The sequence below is a fragment of the Pipistrellus kuhlii genome, unplaced genomic scaffold (assembly GCF_014108245.1).
Source record: "Pipistrellus kuhlii isolate mPipKuh1 unplaced genomic scaffold, mPipKuh1.p scaffold_m20_p_4, whole genome shotgun sequence".
In the NCBI taxonomy this organism is placed as follows: domain Eukaryota; kingdom Metazoa; phylum Chordata; class Mammalia; order Chiroptera; family Vespertilionidae; genus Pipistrellus; species Pipistrellus kuhlii.
Window position 1 is genome coordinate 81,362,385 of NW_023425540.1, and position 21,560 is coordinate 81,383,944.

General features: G+C 38.3%; 1 protein-coding gene across 10 annotated transcripts in view; it reads right to left on the reverse strand.

The window, feature by feature from the left end:
• The window catches only part of MRTFB (myocardin related transcription factor B), a 178,334-nt gene that overhangs the window by 129,314 nt on the left and 27,460 nt on the right, over positions 1-21,560 (reverse strand). Inside the window, exon 3 of one of the 10 annotated variants that reach the window (XM_036411260.2) lies at positions 1,842-1,872. The exons of 8 other annotated variants lie outside the window; for them this stretch is intronic. The gene's annotated coding sequence lies outside the window, so the exon portion shown is untranslated. Of the gene's footprint in view, positions 1-1,841; positions 1,873-9,045; positions 9,070-21,560 lie in introns of those variants that run through there. One more of the 10 variants, XM_036411261.2, reaches the window with a different exon arrangement.

Genomic DNA, 21,560 nt, shown 5'->3' on the forward strand with positions numbered 1-21,560 from the left:
TAAACACAGAAAATCTTTAATCATCACTTGGAACATCACTTGGAAATGACCTCAGCATATTATAAACTTTAAAAACAGATTTAGCGTATGAAAGCCCGTTTGCTAAATAAGAAAAGCAACTATTACATGGAATTTCATTAAATAAGTCATTTTAGAAAGACATAAGGGTGTTTTTTGTTTTTTGTTTTTATCAGATGAGTGGCAACAGAATATTTTTAGAAAATTCTGGGAAGTGTGGCAAAAAAAATTATCAACTCAACAGAACTGAGGTGTTAGCCAGAGAGTGATTCCGCTGACTCACCTACCTCTACTGATACCAGAAAATTCTGAGGTTTCCCCTCCAAGCTGCCTCCTTCGGCAGAAATGACCATTCTCTTTGCTAGGCCAGGATTACAATTAATCCTTGGGTAGGAATTAAGATTTCCTTCCAAATCTAAGAGAGATAAGAGAGACCTGGAGCCCCAAGTATTTTTCCCAGATGGAATTCTGACCATGAAGCTAAGATGGAGGGGTTGGACAGAGGGTGAGCCTGCTGCTGGCTTTACAGACACCCTTGTCAAGATGGCCACAAGAAAGGTAGATGCAACTGCACTTGGCCAGCCTGAGACAGACAGCAATGGGCTGACACTCGTGTCAATAAAGCATTCTAGTTTCTTTCTCCTTAGCACACTGCACTGTTAAAGACTAATGTGGTCCTTGAAGCTATAAGTAAGTGACTCTCCAGGGTCTTTTTTTTTTTTTTTTTGAAGTGCTTTGTGAATTCCAACAGGTACCAAAGTACAAAATAAAAGGCAGATTTCATCATTTTGAACAAACTTACCCCATGCACAACAACAAAGTATTCAAAGAGCACACAGGAAAAATTATAACAGGAAAAACTGTAGTAGCTAAAAATATACATTTTTAGGAAAAAAATGAAAACAATCTATTGCCTATCATGTTAAATAAGTACTGGTACATTCATTCCACTGAAATTATCCTATAATTGAAAAGAAAAACAAAAACTTAGATAGATCTATATGTACCAAAAAAGGAAAATGTCCATGATATATAACTAAACAGAAAAACCTGCCTATTGAACAGAAAGAATCATGTGTGTATATAACACATACATAGAGAGAGCAAGAGAAAGAATGAGACAGGTAAGGACAGAGGCAGGTAGGCTGGCAGATGAGAGTAGGCAGGGAGAGTATACGCAAGGCAGGCTAAAAGCTAAAGAAACAGAGAAGGTGACAGGAAAACAGACAGATAGGAGAGATAGGTGGGACACAGAGAGAAAGAAGAAACAGGCATGAGGCAGCAGACAGAGACCAACAGATACACAAGGACAGACACGGAAAGGTACACTCCGAAATGGCTATCACTCTGAAAGTCCTATAAATAGCCACTAGCCACATGTGTCTGTTTAAATTTAAATTAATTAAAATTAAATACCATTTAAAATTCCGTTCTGCCATTGCACTAGTCACCTTTCAAGTGCTCCATAGCTACATATGGTTAATGGCTACTGTATTGGCAGCACAAAACATTTCCATCACTGCAGAAAGTTCTGCTGGGTAGTGCTGTTTTATATCCTTTGGCATTGTGGAAACTTTTTGTATTTTTACAGTTTGCAAAGAGAATAAATATTGATACATTTCCAATTTGAAAAACATAGTTTTTGTTTTACTCTCCCTCCCCATTCTGCATCTCTTTTAAATTATTTTTCCAACATTGCAGAAGCATCAGAGGGCTTAATGACCTGTGTACATTGCCAATTTTCTCTAAGTTATTTGATTCTTGCTAACTCAGTTCTGCTTAATAAGAGTTCAAATGCCACCAAAACAAGGAAGATGACATACATTTGGAGCATCGTGACATCGCTCTTGTTCTCTAAAATCAAAGAAAGGTCATGTTACTCATTCTTAGTAGGAGCAAGCACAGTTGACAGAAATTCCCTGCAGTTTAGACAAACATTTTAAATTGAACCTTTTCTTCAAAAGAATAATGGCATTAAAAAATAGCATTCATTTTTTTATGACTCAATTCGGTGCTAAGTGGAGGGAGTAAAACGAAAGTGTTTTGTGTGGTTTTTTTTTTAAGTGCCACATTAACTAAAAAAAGAAAATGGCAATTTTCAAATGAAGGCTGTAACACCAAAGCAATGAATGGGTTTCTAAAGGCTTTCTCAGGTGTACAAGTTTGAGGCATCTGGTGAGGTTTCAAGAGGGTAAATAGCATTTTAAGGAAAAGTAACAGCAAGTTCTCCAGAAAAAAACCCCACACACACAAAAAAACAACCCATAAAGCATATATACAAGTTTGTAGGGAATGCACAAATACTAACATTTTGAGACTCTTAGTCCCACTGGGAAAAAAACATTGGTTGGTGTTAAAAAATCACAGCCCAGTCCCTACTGCTAGCCCCACCAGCATTCAGGAACCCACTGGGCCCTATAGGCACACCCATTTAATCTGTATTCTCAAAGTTCTGCTTCAAATCCTTCACAATATCATATCCATCTATTTTCCTAATGCAACCACCCAGTATTCTATCGCCAGAAACTAAGTTCCAACCATAACCATCTATTAAAGGTTCTTACCATAGAGCCATACATAATACAGTAAATAAATCTATAAAGCCCCAGTAAGACAGTGTAGAAGCAACACAAGAATATATTACAGACCAATGTAGCAGAACCTGTACATACTGAGCAATCCCACTGTATACAAGTCTAAATGGCATACAAATTAGAGAGGGAAAAGATGGACTATGCATCAGATAGACTGGCTTGTGCAACTAGTTTTTTCACATGGAAAACTACTCCATATCTTATACCCACACAAAGAAACAAATTCCATGTGGATTTGACTTATGCTGAAGAGCAGCACAAACTTTTAGAAAAAGAAATATGGCAGAAACTCTTTATAACCCCGAAGTACACAGTAGTAAGATTTATTAAACAAGATGCAAAAAGCACCAACCATAAACAAGCAGACTTAATAAAAATGACTAAACTAAAAAGTAAAACTTGAACACAACAAAGCACATAAAGTAGAAAGAAAAGCTACTGGGAGAACATATTTAAAATTAAAAATATCAACAAAAGATAAATAAAATAACCAGAATACATCTATATATATATAAAAAGCCAGCAACCAGAAAGCTGTAATGACCAGAATAACCAGTCACTATGATGCCCACAGAGGCCAGCAAACCAGCCAGATCAGTAGGATGGGGCCTGCCAGCCAATGTCCCCCCATGGCCCTTCCCCCAGCTGACCCTGCACCCATGGGCCCCAAACACCGATTAGCCCGCAGCTAATAAGGGGCGGGGCCAGCTAGCCAACCTCCTGCAGTCCCTCCCTCTGGCCGGCCCCACGCCCAATGGGCCTTCATCACCCTGATTGGCCCACAACTCCTCCCCCAGCCAGCCCCGCTCCTGATTGCTCCCCGCTGCCCCAATAGGTGGTAAAGCTGGTCGGACAACGCCTGCAGCCCCTCCTCCCCTCCAGGCCCCACTTCAGATTGGCCACCCCCCTCCAATCAGGAGCAGGGCTGGCCAGCCAACCACCCATGGACCTTTCTCCAGGCTCCTGGCCCCATGCCATTCTGGGGTGGAGCTGGCTGGCCCACCAACCACAGCCCAGCCCCATAGCCAGCCCCACCCCCAATCAACCCCCACCACCCTGATTGGCCTGTGGTCCCCCCGCCCCCCCGCAGCTCTGCCGAGTGCCCCCCCACCAATTGGGGTGGGGCCAGCTGGCCTACTACCCACAGCCCTTCCCCCAATCAGGGCAGGGCCTGCCAGCCAATCATTTGCAGTCCCTCCTCCCAGCCAACTCAGCCCTGATCAAGCCCCAATTGGGAAGGGCCAGCTGGCCAACCTCCTGTTAGCTCCTCCTCCTGACAGGCTTGGCCCAGATCCACCCTGATTGGGGACAAATCCCACCTGTGCATGAATTCGTGCACTGGGCCTCTAGTAAAGACATAAAAATATATAGAAGGGGGAAACAATCTAATAGAAAATCGTAAAAGATATAAATCATAACAAAAGAAGAAACTGAAATAGCCAAATAAACATTAGAAATAATGCTCAAATATATCAGAAATAAAGAAAATATATTTTAAATTAGCAAAAATTTGGAAGTCTGACAATACCAAGACTTGGCAAGGATATGGAGCAATAAAAACTACCAGACAGTGATGTTAGTCACTGAAATTTGTACAATTCTTCTGAAGGATATGCATACCTATGTACAAGCAATTCTACCTTTAGATCCAAACTTTCGAGAAGCTATTAACCATTCACAAGAAGATAATGTGCCACATGTTCATAGCAACATAGTTAATAGCAAAGCATGGAAATGTCCAAAAATTCCACTGACAGAATGAATGAACTACACAATATAATCCTAGAATACTATAAAGCTACACATCTACATGGATATTTTATAGAGAATGTTAAAATGAAAAAGCAAGTTGCAGAATATATACACATATGATACCATACTGTACGAAGTTTGGGATCCTCAAACTAAACACAGCTTATAAATATACATGCATATGATATAAATGGAAAGCCATACAAGGGAATGATGCTTCAGGATGATGCTTCTGTAGAAGGAAAAAGGAAAATCGCATCTGGGAGGGATTCACAGGCAGCACCAACTATATGTGAATATTTTTTCAATACAACTTTAAATTTTTAATATAAAGCAAAAAATACACAATGTTAAGATTTAACTATTCTGTATAGAGGTTATATTATTCTAATTTTCTGTGTTCATGAAATATTTCAAAATATGAAGCAACTTGTATTTTAAAGAATAAGAAAAAGCAACAGAGATTGAAATTTACCAAGTAGTTGCCTCCTAATATTGAGCCTTTGGTTATGAGTAGTTTTACTTATATTTTTCCTAATCTTCTATATTTTCTAATTTTTTTCTTTAATAAAGTCAACCCAGATACTTCTAGCCCAATTTATTCTCCCATTTTACTCCCAAATTCAATACTGTACTGTCTTATTTGTTTGGTGGAGAACTTGGCAAGGAAATATGCACTGTTTCCTCCACTTGAACATGGGTTCTTGGGAGGGCATACCACATCATTCTCGTTTTATATAAATTATGTATTGAATGCCTACAAGGTGACAGTTACTATTCCAACAGCTAGAGAAACATAAATGAACAAAACATGCATTTCCCTTCCTCCTCAGAGTTTAGTCTCAATGAATATATTAAATAAGCATAGGAAAAATTATATAATTAAAATTGTGAAAATGCTATGAAGGAAAAGAATAGGTGTTATAGGACAACACAGTAGAAAGACCTAATATAACCTCAACTGAATAGAAATAGAAATATGCCAGGAAGGGAAGGTTGAAGGGCCCTGTGGACAGAGACAAAACCCCCGGAGTCTTTGTTACTGGGCCAAAGCACCTCGAGGGCAGGGACTGCTTCTGATTTATATCTGCACGTGTTACTTACATATCTGTTTAACAAATGCCTCCTGGTTGATTCTAAGGCAGTCTCTAAGCAATCAGGAAATTCTGTGCCTGCAGCTCTAGGGCAAATCTACCTCTCTATTCATCTGTCTATTTATCCTTCCCCTTCCTGTTCAGTACCCACATCCCATCATTATTGAACAATTTAATTCAATACATTTAAGAGGACCCGTATGTGTCAAGCTAGGGATATGAAGACCCACACAGCATAGCCTCTGCCTCAAATAACTTTCTGTCTAGACCAGAGGATCTCAACGAGGGGTAATTGTGTCCCCCAGGGACATTTGACAATGTCTGTAAATATTTTTGGTTGTCACAATGGGGTAGGGGAGGGTGTAATAGTGGCATCCAGTAGGTAGATTCCAGGGATACTGCTAAACATCCTACAGTGATACTTACAATGACAGCCCCCTCGAGAAAGATTTTATCTGGACCCAAATGTCAATAATGCCAAAGTAGAGAAACCTAGTATAAGTTATTTAGAACCATGCCTAGAATTGACTCCCAAAAACAGGTGAGTATTAGAGGTCAAGGACCAGAGGCAAGTAGGCAAGTGTCAGAGAACAGTATTAAACATCAGGTCACCAGGTAAGCATATAAAAAATGTCAACAGTGCCCAAACTGAGATACCTTCTCTAGAGAATTAGTGGCATAATTACATCACAATATAGCAGGAGTATAAGTTATTGACCAAATTCAAAGGTGGGGCATCTAGTTTAGAACCAGGGTGAAAAAGCTTCCTTAGAAGTGACATCTAATTCAAAACCTCAAAAATAGATAAGATAGAAAAGGATGTAAGGATGAAGGAAGGATAAAGGGTCTATTCCAGACAGAAGGAACAGTTAACAGGCAAGTAGGACTATGAAATGAAAGATATGTTTGTACAGTGGAAAAAAAGGGAGTGGCCATTGAAGAACTGAAAGGCAAACAACCCAGATCATAATGCGCTTGTACCATAGGTTAAGAAATGTAGACTTTATCTTTTGGGCAATGTAAGCCACTGAGTGTATGTACACAGAGAAGTGACATGACCAAAACTTGTTTTAGGACATTCACTCTGGAGAATGGACTGCTAAGGAACTGAACAGGAGGACACTGCAATCCAGGTGACAGCTGTGGCTTGACCTAGTGATGGTTCTGAGGATGGAGGGAGACAGACATTCAAGAGATGCTTCAACAGTCAGCATTCCACCAAGATGTGTGCCTACCATTGTCCTCTGCATAGTAATTCCAAAGGCCCCAAACTCCCAAACTTAAACGTTTCTTCATAATTCATCAGTGGCCCAACTTAACTAGAGTTATGTGGCAGCAAAACCAGAACCTGAATGGAACTGAGGCTATTTATAGTACATTTATCATATTTTGTGTGAATATTTCAAGGCACAAGTATTGTTTGATTATAGGTGACATGAAATAGAGATGGGCCCTCATGGCAATGGATTGTATTACAGGGGCAAACAAACATGAAGCGTATAATTACAATAAGGTATAAAAGTTATGATAGGAAAGCATAATGATGACTAAATCAGCAGAGAGATCGAATGTCATAGGAAAGAAAGAATCTAGAAATCTCTCTCTCTGAGAAAGTGATATTGAAACTGAGACCTAAAGGATAATTAGAAACTATGGATCTGAAGGGACAAGAAAGAAATTGAACTGAAGCAAAGCAGAACAGGGGGAAACCAGAGAATAGGAGGAAATAATGGTTGAAAGAAAGCTGAGGGTGGGAAGCTCAGTGCCAGTGGAATCATGGTGGGATGCAGCTTCAAGTGTAGCCTGGAAAGGCATTATTACCCGGAAGAAACCCTAATGGAAATTGGACCACACTTTCTGATGTTTTGGAAGGTGCTTTGCATCTAAAAATAAAATAAATCTAGGGAGTGGAGTTTAAAACACTTAAACATTTATTTTGTGGGTTATTTGGGCTGGGGGGAAATAATGCTTCTGTGCAATAAAGCATATCTAAAATGCACTGCAAATGGACAAAATGGGTAATTGCATACTGAAGCAGTAAGAATACTTACAATGAGTTTGAATAATAATTTAGGTCATCAGCAATACGCTGCCAACTTTGTAAAGCACTATGGTCTGGCAGGGTGTTTTAAAATAATAAATTGACCAGAAACATAATTGAGATACTCAGATGTCAATTGGAAAGATTTTGGCGACATTAAAGTTTCCAACCACAAATATATCAGTTTAAATCATACCCTCTATTTTGAACTAATGACAGCTTCAAAAGCAAGTGCTATTATTCCACCCCAAATATCTGAAGGAACTAGCCATCGACAGCAACTATTTTAATTGGTGAATACTTATTATCCCACACCAGAATATTAGACTTTTAAAAACCAGTGTTAGGCCTGGCTGGCATGTCTCAGTGGTTGAGTGACAAAGAGGGGGGTGGGGTTAGCCATAGAATGAAGGGAAGAACATTTGGGACCCTGGCGGGAAGGACAAGTAAATGTTAACCAGCAGGGATTTTGAGTCACTGAGAAAGTGACTATGAACCAGGAGGTGATGGTTCAATTCCCAGTCAGGGTTGCAGGCCCGATCCCCAGTGTAGGGCATGCAGGAGACAGTTGATTAATGGTTCTCTCTCTCATTATTGTTGTTTCTGTCCCTTTCCCTCTCCCTTCCTCTCTGAAACACACACACACACACACACACACACACACACACACACACACACACACAGTGTTAGCACATTTTAACTAAATGTACCTGGGAGAACTGGGGAGTGGGGAGGGAACCAAGCTTGATGTAAGAGAGGCAACACTTCACAACTATTACTTAGTTTCCTTGTAAATCTGCTATTAGTTTTTTAAAATATATTTTATTGATTTTTTTAGAGAGGAAGAGAGAGGGATAGAGAGTTAGAAATATCGATGAGAGAGAAACATTGATCAGCTGCCTCTTGCACACCCCCTACTGAGGTTGTGCCTGCATCCAAGGTACATGCCCTTGACTGGAATCGAACCTGGGACCTTTCAGTCCCAGGCCGATGCTCTATCCACTGAGCCAAACCGGTTTCGGCTGCTATTTATTTTTGTTAAACAATCTCATCCTCCAACTTTTGTTAGTCATCTATTTGCCATCCAGTCCCTCTGAAATTCCAGTTACAGGAGCCTGAATTATAGTTTTTCTCTCTTCCATCATGCTGGAGGAGTTGAATTCCCTCTAAGGAATCCAGTGCCCCAGTAATTCAACTTCCTCAAAACAGGAACCTTCTCATTTTCTCCAGCTCCCACAATAACACTCACATCCCAGACCTACCCTAGAACCTGAATTCTGAAACAACCTCCTCTGAATACATCGTTTCCTTACCCTTTATGCCTCCTGTACCTGTTTGCTCATCCCTCCTTTCATCCATCCATCCACCCACCCATATTCAACAGATATTCATTAAATATTTGCCTTTTGCCAAGTTCTATTCTAGATGCAGGAGGGAAAGCATTATTAAAAAAATATATCTCACCCTAAATGGTTTGTCTCAGTGGATAGAGCGTCAGCCTATGGACTGAAAGGTCCCAGGTTTGATTCCAGTCAAGGGCATGTACCTTGGTTGCAGACACATCCCCTATGGGAGGTGTGCAGGAGGCTGCTGATCGATGTTTCCCTCCCAATGATGTTTCTAACTCTCTATCCCTCTCCCTTTCTCTGTAAAAAATCAATAACATATATTTTTAGAAAATCTATCTCTATAAAAGCCTAAGCAACCATCACAACCGAACGGATGACCAAACAGGCTGCATTGGGCAACCAGGCCGGCAGGGGAGTGAGGGGTGACCAAATGACCAAGCAGCAAGCTGCATGGAGTGACCTGGCTGGCAAGGGGGAAGGGGGAGGGAGTTGGGGCAACCAGACTGGTGGGGGGATTGGGAGGAGCAATCAGGCCAGCAGGCAAAGGTGATTAGGGGTGATCAGGCTGGTTGGGGGGCAGTTAGAGGTAATCAGGCAGGCAGGCAGGTGAGCAGTTCAGGATTGTATTTACTAAACTAGCAGTCGGACATCCCCCAAGATTATCCTGGAATGGAGAGGATACAAGCTGGGCTGAGGGGACCCTCTTCTCTCCACCCAACCCCCATGCATGAATGTCATGCACTGGACCTCTAGTAAAGATATAATAATCTAGACAAAAATCTCTACCCCCATGTAACATATAAATAAACAAATAAGTGATATTGAAACAGAGTATTTAGCAAGTGGTAACTTTACTTTCTTCATGTCCTTAATACCCCCAACCCCATCCCAGTCGCTCTGGATAGATGAACTTGGTTTCTATTTTACGGAGGGCAAAGTCCACTTGATGTGAGTGAGAAGGGTCTTTAAAACTTCCTTTCTCTTATTAACAAATGTTACCCCAATAATTAAATTAAAAACACACACACACAAAACAAACTTTCTCTGTGACTCACAATCCCTGCAGGTTAACATTTACTTGTCCTTCCCTCCCGGGTCCCAAATGTTCTTCCCTTCATTCTATGACTAACCTCACCCCTTTCTCTGTCACTCCCAAGTCAGATCTGTAGTGCTTTATTCAGTTATCTTACCTTTCTTGAATTCTGAATTTGTTAAATGTAGAGGTTATGAAAAGAAAAAGAGCATTCCAGATAAAAAAAATAAAATGAACAAGTTACATGAGTAGGAAAAAATAGTGAATGCTTATGATAAAAGCAGTAATAAAACTGGTCTTATTGCATAGCAGGGTGCATTGGATGGTGATAGAATACAAAGTTAGATGGATAGGGTGGGACAAGGTTACACAGTATGTTAAAAGCCACACAGTGTAGGTTGATGGTTTCTGAACAAGAAAATGCTCACAATGAAAGTATTTAAGGAAGATGAAACTTTGAGTTTGGGATGAGATGGGATGGAAAGGATTAACCTTGGAATAACAATTAGATCAGGATTGAGGGCAGGGATGGCAAAAGGCAAGAGGGTGAGGCAATCATCCTGACAAGTATATTGAAAACCTGCTGAGTGTGGAGATAGTGAGAAGGAAAAAAGGAAAAGACAAAAGACATTTACCAGAGAGAAATGGACAGAATGATGACTAACAGCATAGTTGGATCAATTTCAATCAAGTTCTTGGCACTGTAATAGCTACAAGATGGAAGGCACAGTGCAACATTGATCAAGTTCCTATAATCACAGGCCTGGAGGTTGGAAAGGGCTGGGGCCTCTGAGATCATGTGACCCATTTTATAAATGAGGAAGCAGAGGCCCAAAGAAGTGAAGTGATTTGTCCAAAGTCACAAAGCAAGTTGCTAAGAGATGAGACTGGAACACTGTCTCCTGTGGGCCTTTGGAGCTCCCTCCACACCCTGGGGCTTCTTCTAGACCCATTTAAGCTCCTATTTGTTCACTGAGACCCTCAGGTACCACCCTTCCACCAATGAAAATTGCACTATGGAACTAGCCACCTGAGTTTGGCCTCTGCACATATCTGGTCCGGGAGAGTTAACTCTCGGTCACCAGGGCTTCAAAGTTGCTTGGCGGACTCTACCCCAGGGCCTTCCTGAAGATAAGCCGGCTTTGTCCTTTCATGGGGAGCCCAGCTCAGACTGTGCTATGTCTCCAGACACTGTTTTGAAATTTCTAGTAAGTCTAAAGGTGATAGAGTAAATAAGACACACACCCTTCTCTAAGGATTATTAAAATGATTTTGAGATTAAAGAGCAAACCATATTGACCCTTATTGTTTCCTTCTTCCCCACCTATTCTGACTCAGTAACAGAATTTAAGCCATGTTTATGATTCCCTGGAAAGGCTGGAATTTGTACTAGTATTTGGTAATCTTCATACTATCAGCTCATAGAACATGGCTGATAATAAAATAGTCTATTATATTTCTAATGGTGTGTCTACATTTTTTTTCTAGACAACATTCATTAGTAAAATAGGAGTTTCTGGGTTATTTTCTAGAGAACTTTGAGCCTTAACATAAGTTAACACAAATATAGCTTCCAATATTTTATGGAAACCAAGCATGGTAATTTACAATAAATATGGACAACTTGGGTATCTCATTTCCTCTGCCAGTATCAAAAAGGCCTTTACCAAGCTACCATGGACTGGACCAAGCAGCCATATTCAAACAGATATTTAGAGTGAACTGTTCTGAACTATTTGAACTTATCAAGAGCTGTCTGATAAAATCATGGTGTAATACTGAATAATTTAATAACAGAAGTATTAAGTATTGTTTATGTTTTCTCCTCGTGCTTTTCCCAAGAGTTGCAATACACCTTTTTTTTTTAAAGATAACAAAAAACAATAAAATATGGCAAATCCTTCTTTAGAAAAATATTGACAATTATATGTTTTCAAGGACAAATTTTCAAAGTAACAGTGCTCACAGTGATGACAGAATTGCAATTAAAATGTACACAATTCAGGTATCCAACTTGACCCTATGGCTTATTTTTTCTTCTAACTTAATTTCCTCATACTACTCATTTTGGGGGGGAAAATTTTTTTACCACATGCTTTGAACATTTCAAAAGCTTAAACTGAGTACATCTGTTTGTTCAGCAGCTTTAAGATACTCTCTTTTATGACTAAGAGGCAGGTGCTGTTCAGTTTATCATCATCCATGTAAACTAATTAAGCCCTTGAATTTAGAGTGAGGAAAAGCACTCGGCTTACAGTTTAGAAAGGAAGGAACTACACACCAGCTTCCTTTAGAACAGGCTGCTTTTTCAGCTTCCTGTATGAAAATAATATTACATTTTTATAGGAATTTTTGAAAACAATGAATAAATTATATTTAAGCCATTAGACAGTGAAGCTTTAAATCATTTAAAGAGCAAACAATTTCTTCCAATAATTTTTATATTTAAATCAAGCCAGGAACAGAAAAAAAAAAGATTAATAAAATAAAGTAGAAATGTGGTACAAAGTTAACAGTGGATTATACAATTTTCAGATCATACATTCATATTTTCTTCCAGTAAATGACAAACACTAAGCTTTTGGCTTTAAAAGCCTCAAATTCCAAGCTACTGTATTTGGTAGAGATGATGAGGGAAAGATTTTTCTGTTGGTGTGGTTTCTGCTATTATTGTTATGAAAATATTTTCAAAAAACAAAAATATACCAAGTTTATTATTAAGTGCAGTTACCCAGACTATAACTGAACCAGAGAAAATTGGCTATTTTTTATAAAAATAAAAATAAAATGCGTGCAGAATCTCAAATTCTAGGGGAGAGAGCAGTAATCTCCTCAAGATACAGGCCTTAAATGTCCTCTCAAACTTCTAGGAAATCACCAACTTACCCAGCAGACTGCTTCCATGGCCATCTCTCACATATGGATTTCTACACCAAGCATACTTCAGTATGCCATTACTATGCATTTAGAAATTTTCTATCAATGATTGTTAAGTGAACTAAAGCTTATCATGAAATTCAACCTATTCTTCTTACAGTACTCTTTCTTGAATGTTAACATTTCATTGTATTCAAATATTCAAGATTCAAGTGTGTCAGAAAATTCCAATTACTTGGACTGTTTAGGAAAGAGCAATACAGATGTGGGCAACTAAAGATTCAGGAACTATAGTTTCCTGGATGTTCTTTAACCCACCCTAGTCCTACCCCTGCACAGTATCCAGCATGGGAATAGCAGCTGTTGCACATCCAGGGCTCAGAGAAGTGTATGACCCTGGTCTAACAGACTAGTCAGGTGAACAGTAAGCTCTAGCTCTGGAAGCACCGCATTCCACTGCTATGACCTGGATCCCGGGAAGTAAAGGGCTACCTGGAAGAAAAGCAGTGGTGGGAACAGAAGGCAGAGGTGGCTGATGTCTGGGACGAGAACTCAGGGTTTGCTGTTCCTACTTGAAATAGGACACTTGGAGAAGACAATAACAGAAAGTGTGTCTTCTACAGCTCCCAACAACCCTACTGTGCCCCCTCCCCAGTGCACTCTGCAGGATATTGCCATTGACTTTTCTGCCACTCCAGTAACTGCCACTCCACATGCATTGCATTTACCTGTTTATCTTTTAATCTGCCCATAGATTTTAAGATTACTGAAGTGGAAGAGCTCATCTTTTCATCTCTGTACCTACCCCTAGTTTCTAGACGAGAAGTCGGCACAAAGCAGTCATTCATTCAGTATTTGTTCTTGAACATTTTGTAGAAGAGCTGTTAGAGAGTAAAATAAAGTCTGTCTTCTAGTATGTTAATACACCTCCACCTCCCTCAACTGCAACTCACCTCTATTCTATTTTCAATGTTCATTCCTTATTTCTGATCAAAAACCACTATCAGGAAAGGATATAATAAATCTATTCATTCTAAAAGGAAAAAGATATGTGGTTGACCTCTCTTAGTGATTCTGCAAAATGAAGACATTCCAATTATCTAAATGGGAATGGGAGAGAGATTCTAGGTGGCAGTCCTGGAATCACCCCACAGGGGCAACTGCTTTCCTTTACACCAGGCAGGTTCACCACACAGAAAATATTTTCTGTTTATTTTTTCCCCTAAGTCTAAATAAAAAAAAGGCTTCTTTGATTTTGCCTAACTGCTATCTCTATCCTTTGTTCTCTCTCTGGTATCCTATGTCTACGCTCACTTGAAAACAATAAGTTGGCCACACAAGCAACTATACTATTTTAATTAATATACTAAGCAATTGTACAGATAGATATAACATACTTTATTTCATATTTGTTCATTTTCTTTTACAACTATGTCGGAAGCTGCCTAGCGGTAGGAGCTACATATACTTCTCCACACAGAGTCCTAGCCCAATGCTGAGCATATAGTAGGTAAGTATTCAATGGGGTAATACAATAAAATTTGTAATCCAGCAAACATAGAAAATGTTTTATCTAATAACTCTGCTGTTACAAAAGCACTCAAAATTATCAGCCAGCTAGAATGAACAATGGTAATATTGGGGCTGTTAAAAAGCAATTCACATTTATTTAGAGTTTATTAATGTCAAACTTTAACCTATGCCCTTCACAGTCTCTCATTCAATCTTTATGGGGTTTGGAGAGGTTAAATACCTCCAAATTATACTGTCAAGTGGGGCAGGTGGCAGGCTGATTCCAGAGTCTATATTCAACCGACTCATGAATTTAAAAATATGAGGTCCCCCAAATATTTCCTAACAGTATGGCTAAGCAGATGTACAGTGATTTTAAAAAACTGCTTTAAAATAACTCTTCAGCTCTTAGCCCCTACCAATGCAGTTTCCTCTATGGGAACATCCTCCCTCACCCCACCTCCCTGTCTATCCGGCAAATTTCACACATCCTTAAAGTTACCTCAAGCATTCCTTCTGTAACACTTCCCTTGCACCTTGCACACACTGACATTCTACCAACAATCCTGCTCTAATCCATGTATCTGTTTATTATTTATCCATGAGAATCTGAGCTCCTAGAATTAAGAACCTTATCTTTTCATTTGTGTATCTAGGTCTCTAACACAGTACCTACCACACAACAAGTGCAAGGTCAATACTTTTTCTTAAAATAGTTGTTGGAGTAGCATTAAGATTCTTAGTTTGCAACATCTACCTTTCACAGCAGATCTGTATCAAGATCTACATTTTAACTTTCAACTCAATAATTTAAATTTGTTTCCATAGCAATGAGACAAAGTGCTTCTTATAATAATGAGAAAGGTAAGCTAAAACTTAAGGTTCATCCCACTGAAATATTTCACAATTATTTGCTTTTGTTCTCAGTATAAAGAGACAGAATGACAGATTTAACTTTCTGTAATTTCTTCTCTCTTTAAGAACACTCTAACTTTATCCCTTACAATAAACCAAAGCTTATTTTTCAAACATAGACTATAATTTCCATTAATAAAAGGACAGCATCTCATTTCTCCACAAATCTAAAATGTCTATAAAAGAATAATACATCTAATCAAGCCATAGTTATATTTCAGACTCTGACAGACCAAAAGATATTTTTAAAGTAAACATAACTCCTTCTGACAACTGACCTTTTAAGAAAGATGTCATGTTCTATAAGAAAGAGAATACAGGAGACAACTCTTTGGGCTCTAATTTAAAACATGGCCTAAATTAGGCAAGGGGGGTTAGGGTTAAGACAACTTCTCAGGGTCACTTCCAGCTCAGTAATTTTTATACAAAAGAAAGAAAAAAATGGATTCATTTTTTCATTCTTAATTAGGCTGCTTATTTTCTGAAAGTCAGCTGATTTCCATGACATTAAATTTCAATTTCATCCACATCCTCCACCCCTAACTATCAGACCAATAAAAAGCACTGGTAGAAAGAACCTAGATAGGCCTAAATTCTCATAATGAAATCAAAAGTAGAAATGTTAATATGGCTCAGCTCAAGGGAAGGATAACTGCATTCAGCTCTAATATCTTCAGCATGGAAGCCCATGACATATAGGTGGTGATCCTGAGAAAGCTACCCATTGCACCTTGCACACACTGACATTCTATCAACAGTCCTGCTCTAATCCATGTATCTGTTTATTATTTGTCCATGACAATCTGAGCTCCTAGAATTAAGAACCTTATCTTTTCATTTGTGCATCTAGGTCTCTAACACAGTACCTACCACACAACAAGTGCAAGGTCAATAGTGAAAATGGAATGGGACACCTACGTCTGAGTTAAATAAAAAAAGAAAAGATTTCATCTTAAATTTATTGAGTCTCTCAAAGCTTACATTAAAAACAAACAAACAAAAAAAAACACCTGTCGTTCTCAAAATTTAGTACTGAAAATTTATAAATAATATTATTTCCAATAGTAAACAATTCTTTTTTGGTTTTGTTCCTTTATGACAAATGGAATGTCTTCATATAACAAAACTTACTGATTTGTTTAAAAGTTAAGATTCAGCTAGATCAATAAACTAATAGAACTTCCCTATCCTGCTGAGAGCAAAATACTGGACATGCATCTACTTATTGCGGCTCACTTATCATGTTCACTCATTATTATCTCTGCTGCCTCTAAGCAGCATCTACAGAACATGAATTTCAAGAATAAATTAGGAAAATAGAAGAAACTCTAAGAAGTGGTGAAAAGGGAAAGAAGGAGCAAATATGCTCAGCCCAGACATTGAAGCAGATCAGGCCTTTATAGGCTCCTCCTCATCTGAATAAATAGACAATGTTCAGTTCAGCTTCAACTCAGGACATCACACCTAAACACTCCCTACTCTATACCATGAGGATAGTAGGTCATTCAAATGAATGTCAAAATTAAGGTCCCCCCCCCCCATTCTCATTCAAGAGCTCCCTTTGAGAAAACATTGTCAACTATCAACTAGGCAGATTATATATTAATCGATGTCACATGATCATGTGGTTTCTTATTTTTCCAATATTAGCCAATAATAAATCATGGTTTCTATGCCTGAGCATCCAGAGACCACACACAAATCTTCAGGGAAGTTAACCACTTACCTGATTGAGTATAATAGAGCTGTAATTCTCTATATTGTTATTCTATAGTGCAGGAAAGGGAAGCAGGAGCCAGTTACCTCTTTAAAATTGCTATTCTTTCAATTTTGATAAATTCCAATTGAACATCTAAATTACTTTGTTGAATGTAATTCAACTTTGCAGAAATGGCTCTGTGAAGGCACTGAAAACAAACTATATGTGTAGCCAAGTGGTCTATGTACTTAAGTGCAAAAATGTAGCTGCATCACTGCAAGATTCCGCTGTGATTGCGGCAGTGGAAACAGGAAAATCCATGGATGTATCCCAGATTCCTCAAAGGCCCTGAACTCGAACAAGCACTGAGCAATATCACAAAGGGTGTCAACAACATCAAGAAAACCTGAGCTCATTCCTGAAGCTCAAGCATTTCCTTAGTGATAAAAAGAAAGAGGCTGGAATACTGAAAAAGAAATATCTTTATTAGACAGATAGTACATTCTTATTCTCTGAACACAATGCACCAAACTCAAGGCTTCCTATACAACACAACTTCCTTGAGCACCTTTAATCGGGTGCTGAAATATGAGAAGTAAGACTAATTCCCTGACTCTCAAAGATGTGTCAGGAAGACAGACAAGAAAACAGACACTCACAATGCAGTGTGGTGAAGAATACTAGGAGACAGCAAGGTGTTGTGGGAGCACTGGGGGAAGGAGACTTTAACACACTGGGCAAAAGGATCAGCAAAGGGACCCCAGAGGAAATAAGGAATGCAGCTAAATCTTAAAAAATGAAGTAGAAAAAGGATAGGGAGGTGTGGAGAGAAGGAGCAATTCAGACAGAGGGAGATGATATGCAAATGATCTCTCTGATTCAAGACTTTTTTTCACTCAACATGCTATATCTCACTATCCTCCTGTAACCTGAAAGCTAGAGGAACAGGAAGCCCCCAAATAGAGGAAATATCACAGTCCCAAGTAATATCTTACAGTGTGTGACTATTAAATACATTTCAAGATGTGTGACATGAGAGAAAACATTACTTGTGTTAGCACATATTGTTTGCTAGACACATCATTACGAAGTTTGAAAAGCTTACAGATTTAAAAGCAACGATTAAGCATGGAAATTCAGTTGCATTTGTTCAATTAGAAAAAAGGCTTTTATAAATCTAAAAGTAGGTGGAGTGGATGACGTGGAATCACTTTAGGAAACAAAAACGCTAAATCAAATAGCTTCTTATCTGCACATATGACTCTTAATTATTTCCTTGAGTCCTTGAGAAGGGGAAAAGGATTCCCTACGCAAAATAGTATTTAACACTTAACGAGTGATAACTCACACATTTTCTCATTTATATCACAACCAGAAGAAAAATAACATTATCATCTCCATTTTACAGATGAAGAGGTAAGGTTAATTATGGTATATCCAGTATAAAGGAGGCAGATTTAGAATACAGGTTTTCTGCTCAAGAGTCTAAGCTCTGGTCCTGGCACTATCACAAATTAGCTGCTTAGTCATATTGTTGTTTTCCCCTCTACAAATCAAGGAATTGAAAGTTTTATAATGTTGAGAAGCAAAGTGGTAAAGGAATAGCTTGCTCTTTCAACCATACAATTTTAAAAAAGGATCAGGTTCACGTTGTCATTATTATTAAACTAAAATCATTTACATAGCCCTTGGCCATCCTATCCATTTGAAAATAATTCCTCTATTTCCCCCCTTTTGTTTCTTCCCTACAGTTGAACACCAGCCATGGAGGTGCATCTCAGCTAACAGCTGTTATGTATTTTCAAAATCCCTAAATATAGTACCTTGATTCAGATTGGAGAGAAACTCAACCTATGGATGCTGAGATTATATTATTACACCAGAGGCCTGGTGAACAAAATTCGTGCATTGGAGGGTGGGGGCGGGGGAGAGCATCCCTCAGCCCAGCCTGCACCCTCTCTAATCTGGGACCCCTTGAGGGATGTCCGACTGCCAGTTTTAAAGGGCCTGGGGGACTGAGGCTGGATGAGTGGGGCTGAGAGAACTGGGGGACTCCAGCTGGATGAGGCTCACAGCTCCTGCCACCCCCCTGCAGGCCTGAAGGGACTGGAGGATTCTGGCTGGTTGAGGTGGGGCTGAGGAGACAGGGTGCCACCATCTTGTGCCTGTGAGGACATGTTGGACAATTAGCATATTCCCTCTTTATTAGATAGGATTATGCTGGTTTCACTCCATTTATAAAATAATTATAGAATTAAACATTTTTAATAATAAAAATACATTTTAAAAAGTTATAACTTGTTAAACAAGAGACAGTTTGTTAATTATTCATTACTAAATGAGATAGTTTGCAGTGAAATACTGATGTAAACTTTTACATCAACCCCCCACATTCCACCCCCAGACTTTCCTCCTATTCAACATAATCCTGTCAGCCACACCTGCCACTACTGTTACAGCTATAGTTACCATGACTACTGCAAACAGACTTAATAGAAATAAAAAACATATTTGGCAATTAAACCCAAGGGAGCATTAGCTGCATGCAGAATTACTTTTGGAATATTCTAACTCATTCTACAGAATACACAACCAAAAGGGAGATCTGAGGCCAGCGAAAAATACACTTTAAGAATACTTAGGTTTGGTCTCATAGATTTACCCTAGACTTCAACAAAATAAGATCTTTCAGACATCAACTTCTCCAAGGAGGCCCCTTATCCCACTCTTCTTAATATATACATATTTTTATTGCTTTCAGAGAGGAAAGGAGAGGGAGAGAGCAATAGAAACATCAATGATGAGAAACATTAATCATCAGCCTCAATATCTCATTTGTCTTGGAGAAGAAATACTTTAAATAAAAACCTTAAAAGAACCATATTGTATAAAGTTAGAAAAATTTAGCAAAAGAAAAAAGAATATTGTACACAATACAGTAAGCAGAAGGAGGGAAATAGTGGAGATCAAAGCAGAAAATCAATGAAATAAGGAAGAAAATGAAACAATCAACAGCTGTTGTTGTTGTTTTTTTTTTGTTGTTGTTGTTGGTTTGTTTTGAGAATGTAAATAAAATTGATAGCCCTCCAACTTGACTGAGCAGGAAAAAAGGAGAGAAGACACAGAATACCAGGATCAGGAATGAGAGAGGAAATATCACCACAGATTTTACAGATATGAAAAGGATAATAAGGAATTATTGTGAAAACCTTTATGGCTGCCGGGACCGGTTTGGCTCAATGGATAGAGCGTCGGCTTTGGGACTGAAGGGTCCCGGGTTCGATTCCGGTCAAGGGCATGTACCTTGGTTGCGGGCATATCCCCAGTAGGGGGTGTGCAAGAGGCAGCTGATCGATGACTCTCTCTCATCGATGTTTCTAACTATCTCTCTCCCTTTCTCTCTGTATAAAAATCAATTAAAAAAAAAAAAACCTTTATGGCAATAAATTCAATAATTTAGATGAAGTGGACAAAGTCTTTGATACAAAATACCAAAACTCATTAAAAAAAAAACAAATAACTTGAATAGTCATATCTATATTAAAAACTGAATTTGTAGACTAAAATTTTCTCTCAAAGTAAAATCTGGATATAGATGCCCTTATTGGTGGTTCTAACAAACATTTAAGGAAAAAAATAGTACCAATTCTACACAAATTCTTCCAGATAATTAAACAGGAGGAAATAACTCCCAACTATCCTCTGAGGCCAGCATTAACCTAATACTAAAGCTAAATAATGACATTACAAAAGGCTATATGTCCCTGTTAGATACAGATGAAAACTTTCCAAACAAAATTGAACAAATCAAATCCAAAAGTATATAAAAGGGATAAATCCATCATGACCAAGTGGGATTCATCCCAGGATTGGAAAGCTTGTTTACCATTCAAAGTACAATCAATGTAATTTATCATATAGTAAAAACCATAATGATCATCCTAATAAATGCAGAAAAATATTTAACAAAATCCAAAATCCATTCCTGATTAAAACTCTTAGAAAACTGGAATAGAAGAGAATTTCTGCAATCTGATAAAGGAAACACACACACACACTTACAGTATAACATTGGTGGAAAACTAAATAATTTCCCTACAAGATGAGAAACAACATGAGGGTGTCCACTCTTATCATTTCTATCCAGTATAGTATAGGCTCTTATTGGTGCAATAAAACATATTGCAAACATCCAGATTATAAAGGAAGAAATAAACTGTTTTCAGAAAGAAAAAAAAAGACATGATTATTTCTGTAGAAAATCCAATAAATTCTACAAAAGAGCTACTATAATTAATAAATGTGTTTTATCAAAGCTGCAGGATATTAGATCAATATTCAAAACTGTATTTCCATGCTAATAATAATTTTATACTGAATTTTTTTAAAGTATCATTTATAATGATGTCAAAAAATATGAATTACTTAGAGATAAATCTCTAAAAGATGTGAAGATCTATAGTTTAAAACATTGCTGAGAGAAATCAAAGACATAAATGGAAAAAAATAGCATGCTCATGATTTGGAAGAGTTAGTATTGTTAAGAAGTCAATTCTCTCCAAATTGACATACAGATGCAATATAAGGCCAAACTAAATCCCAGCAGGATGTTTTGTTTAAATGGACAGGCTGATTCTAAACTTCATATGGATATTCAAAGGACCTAGAATAGGCAG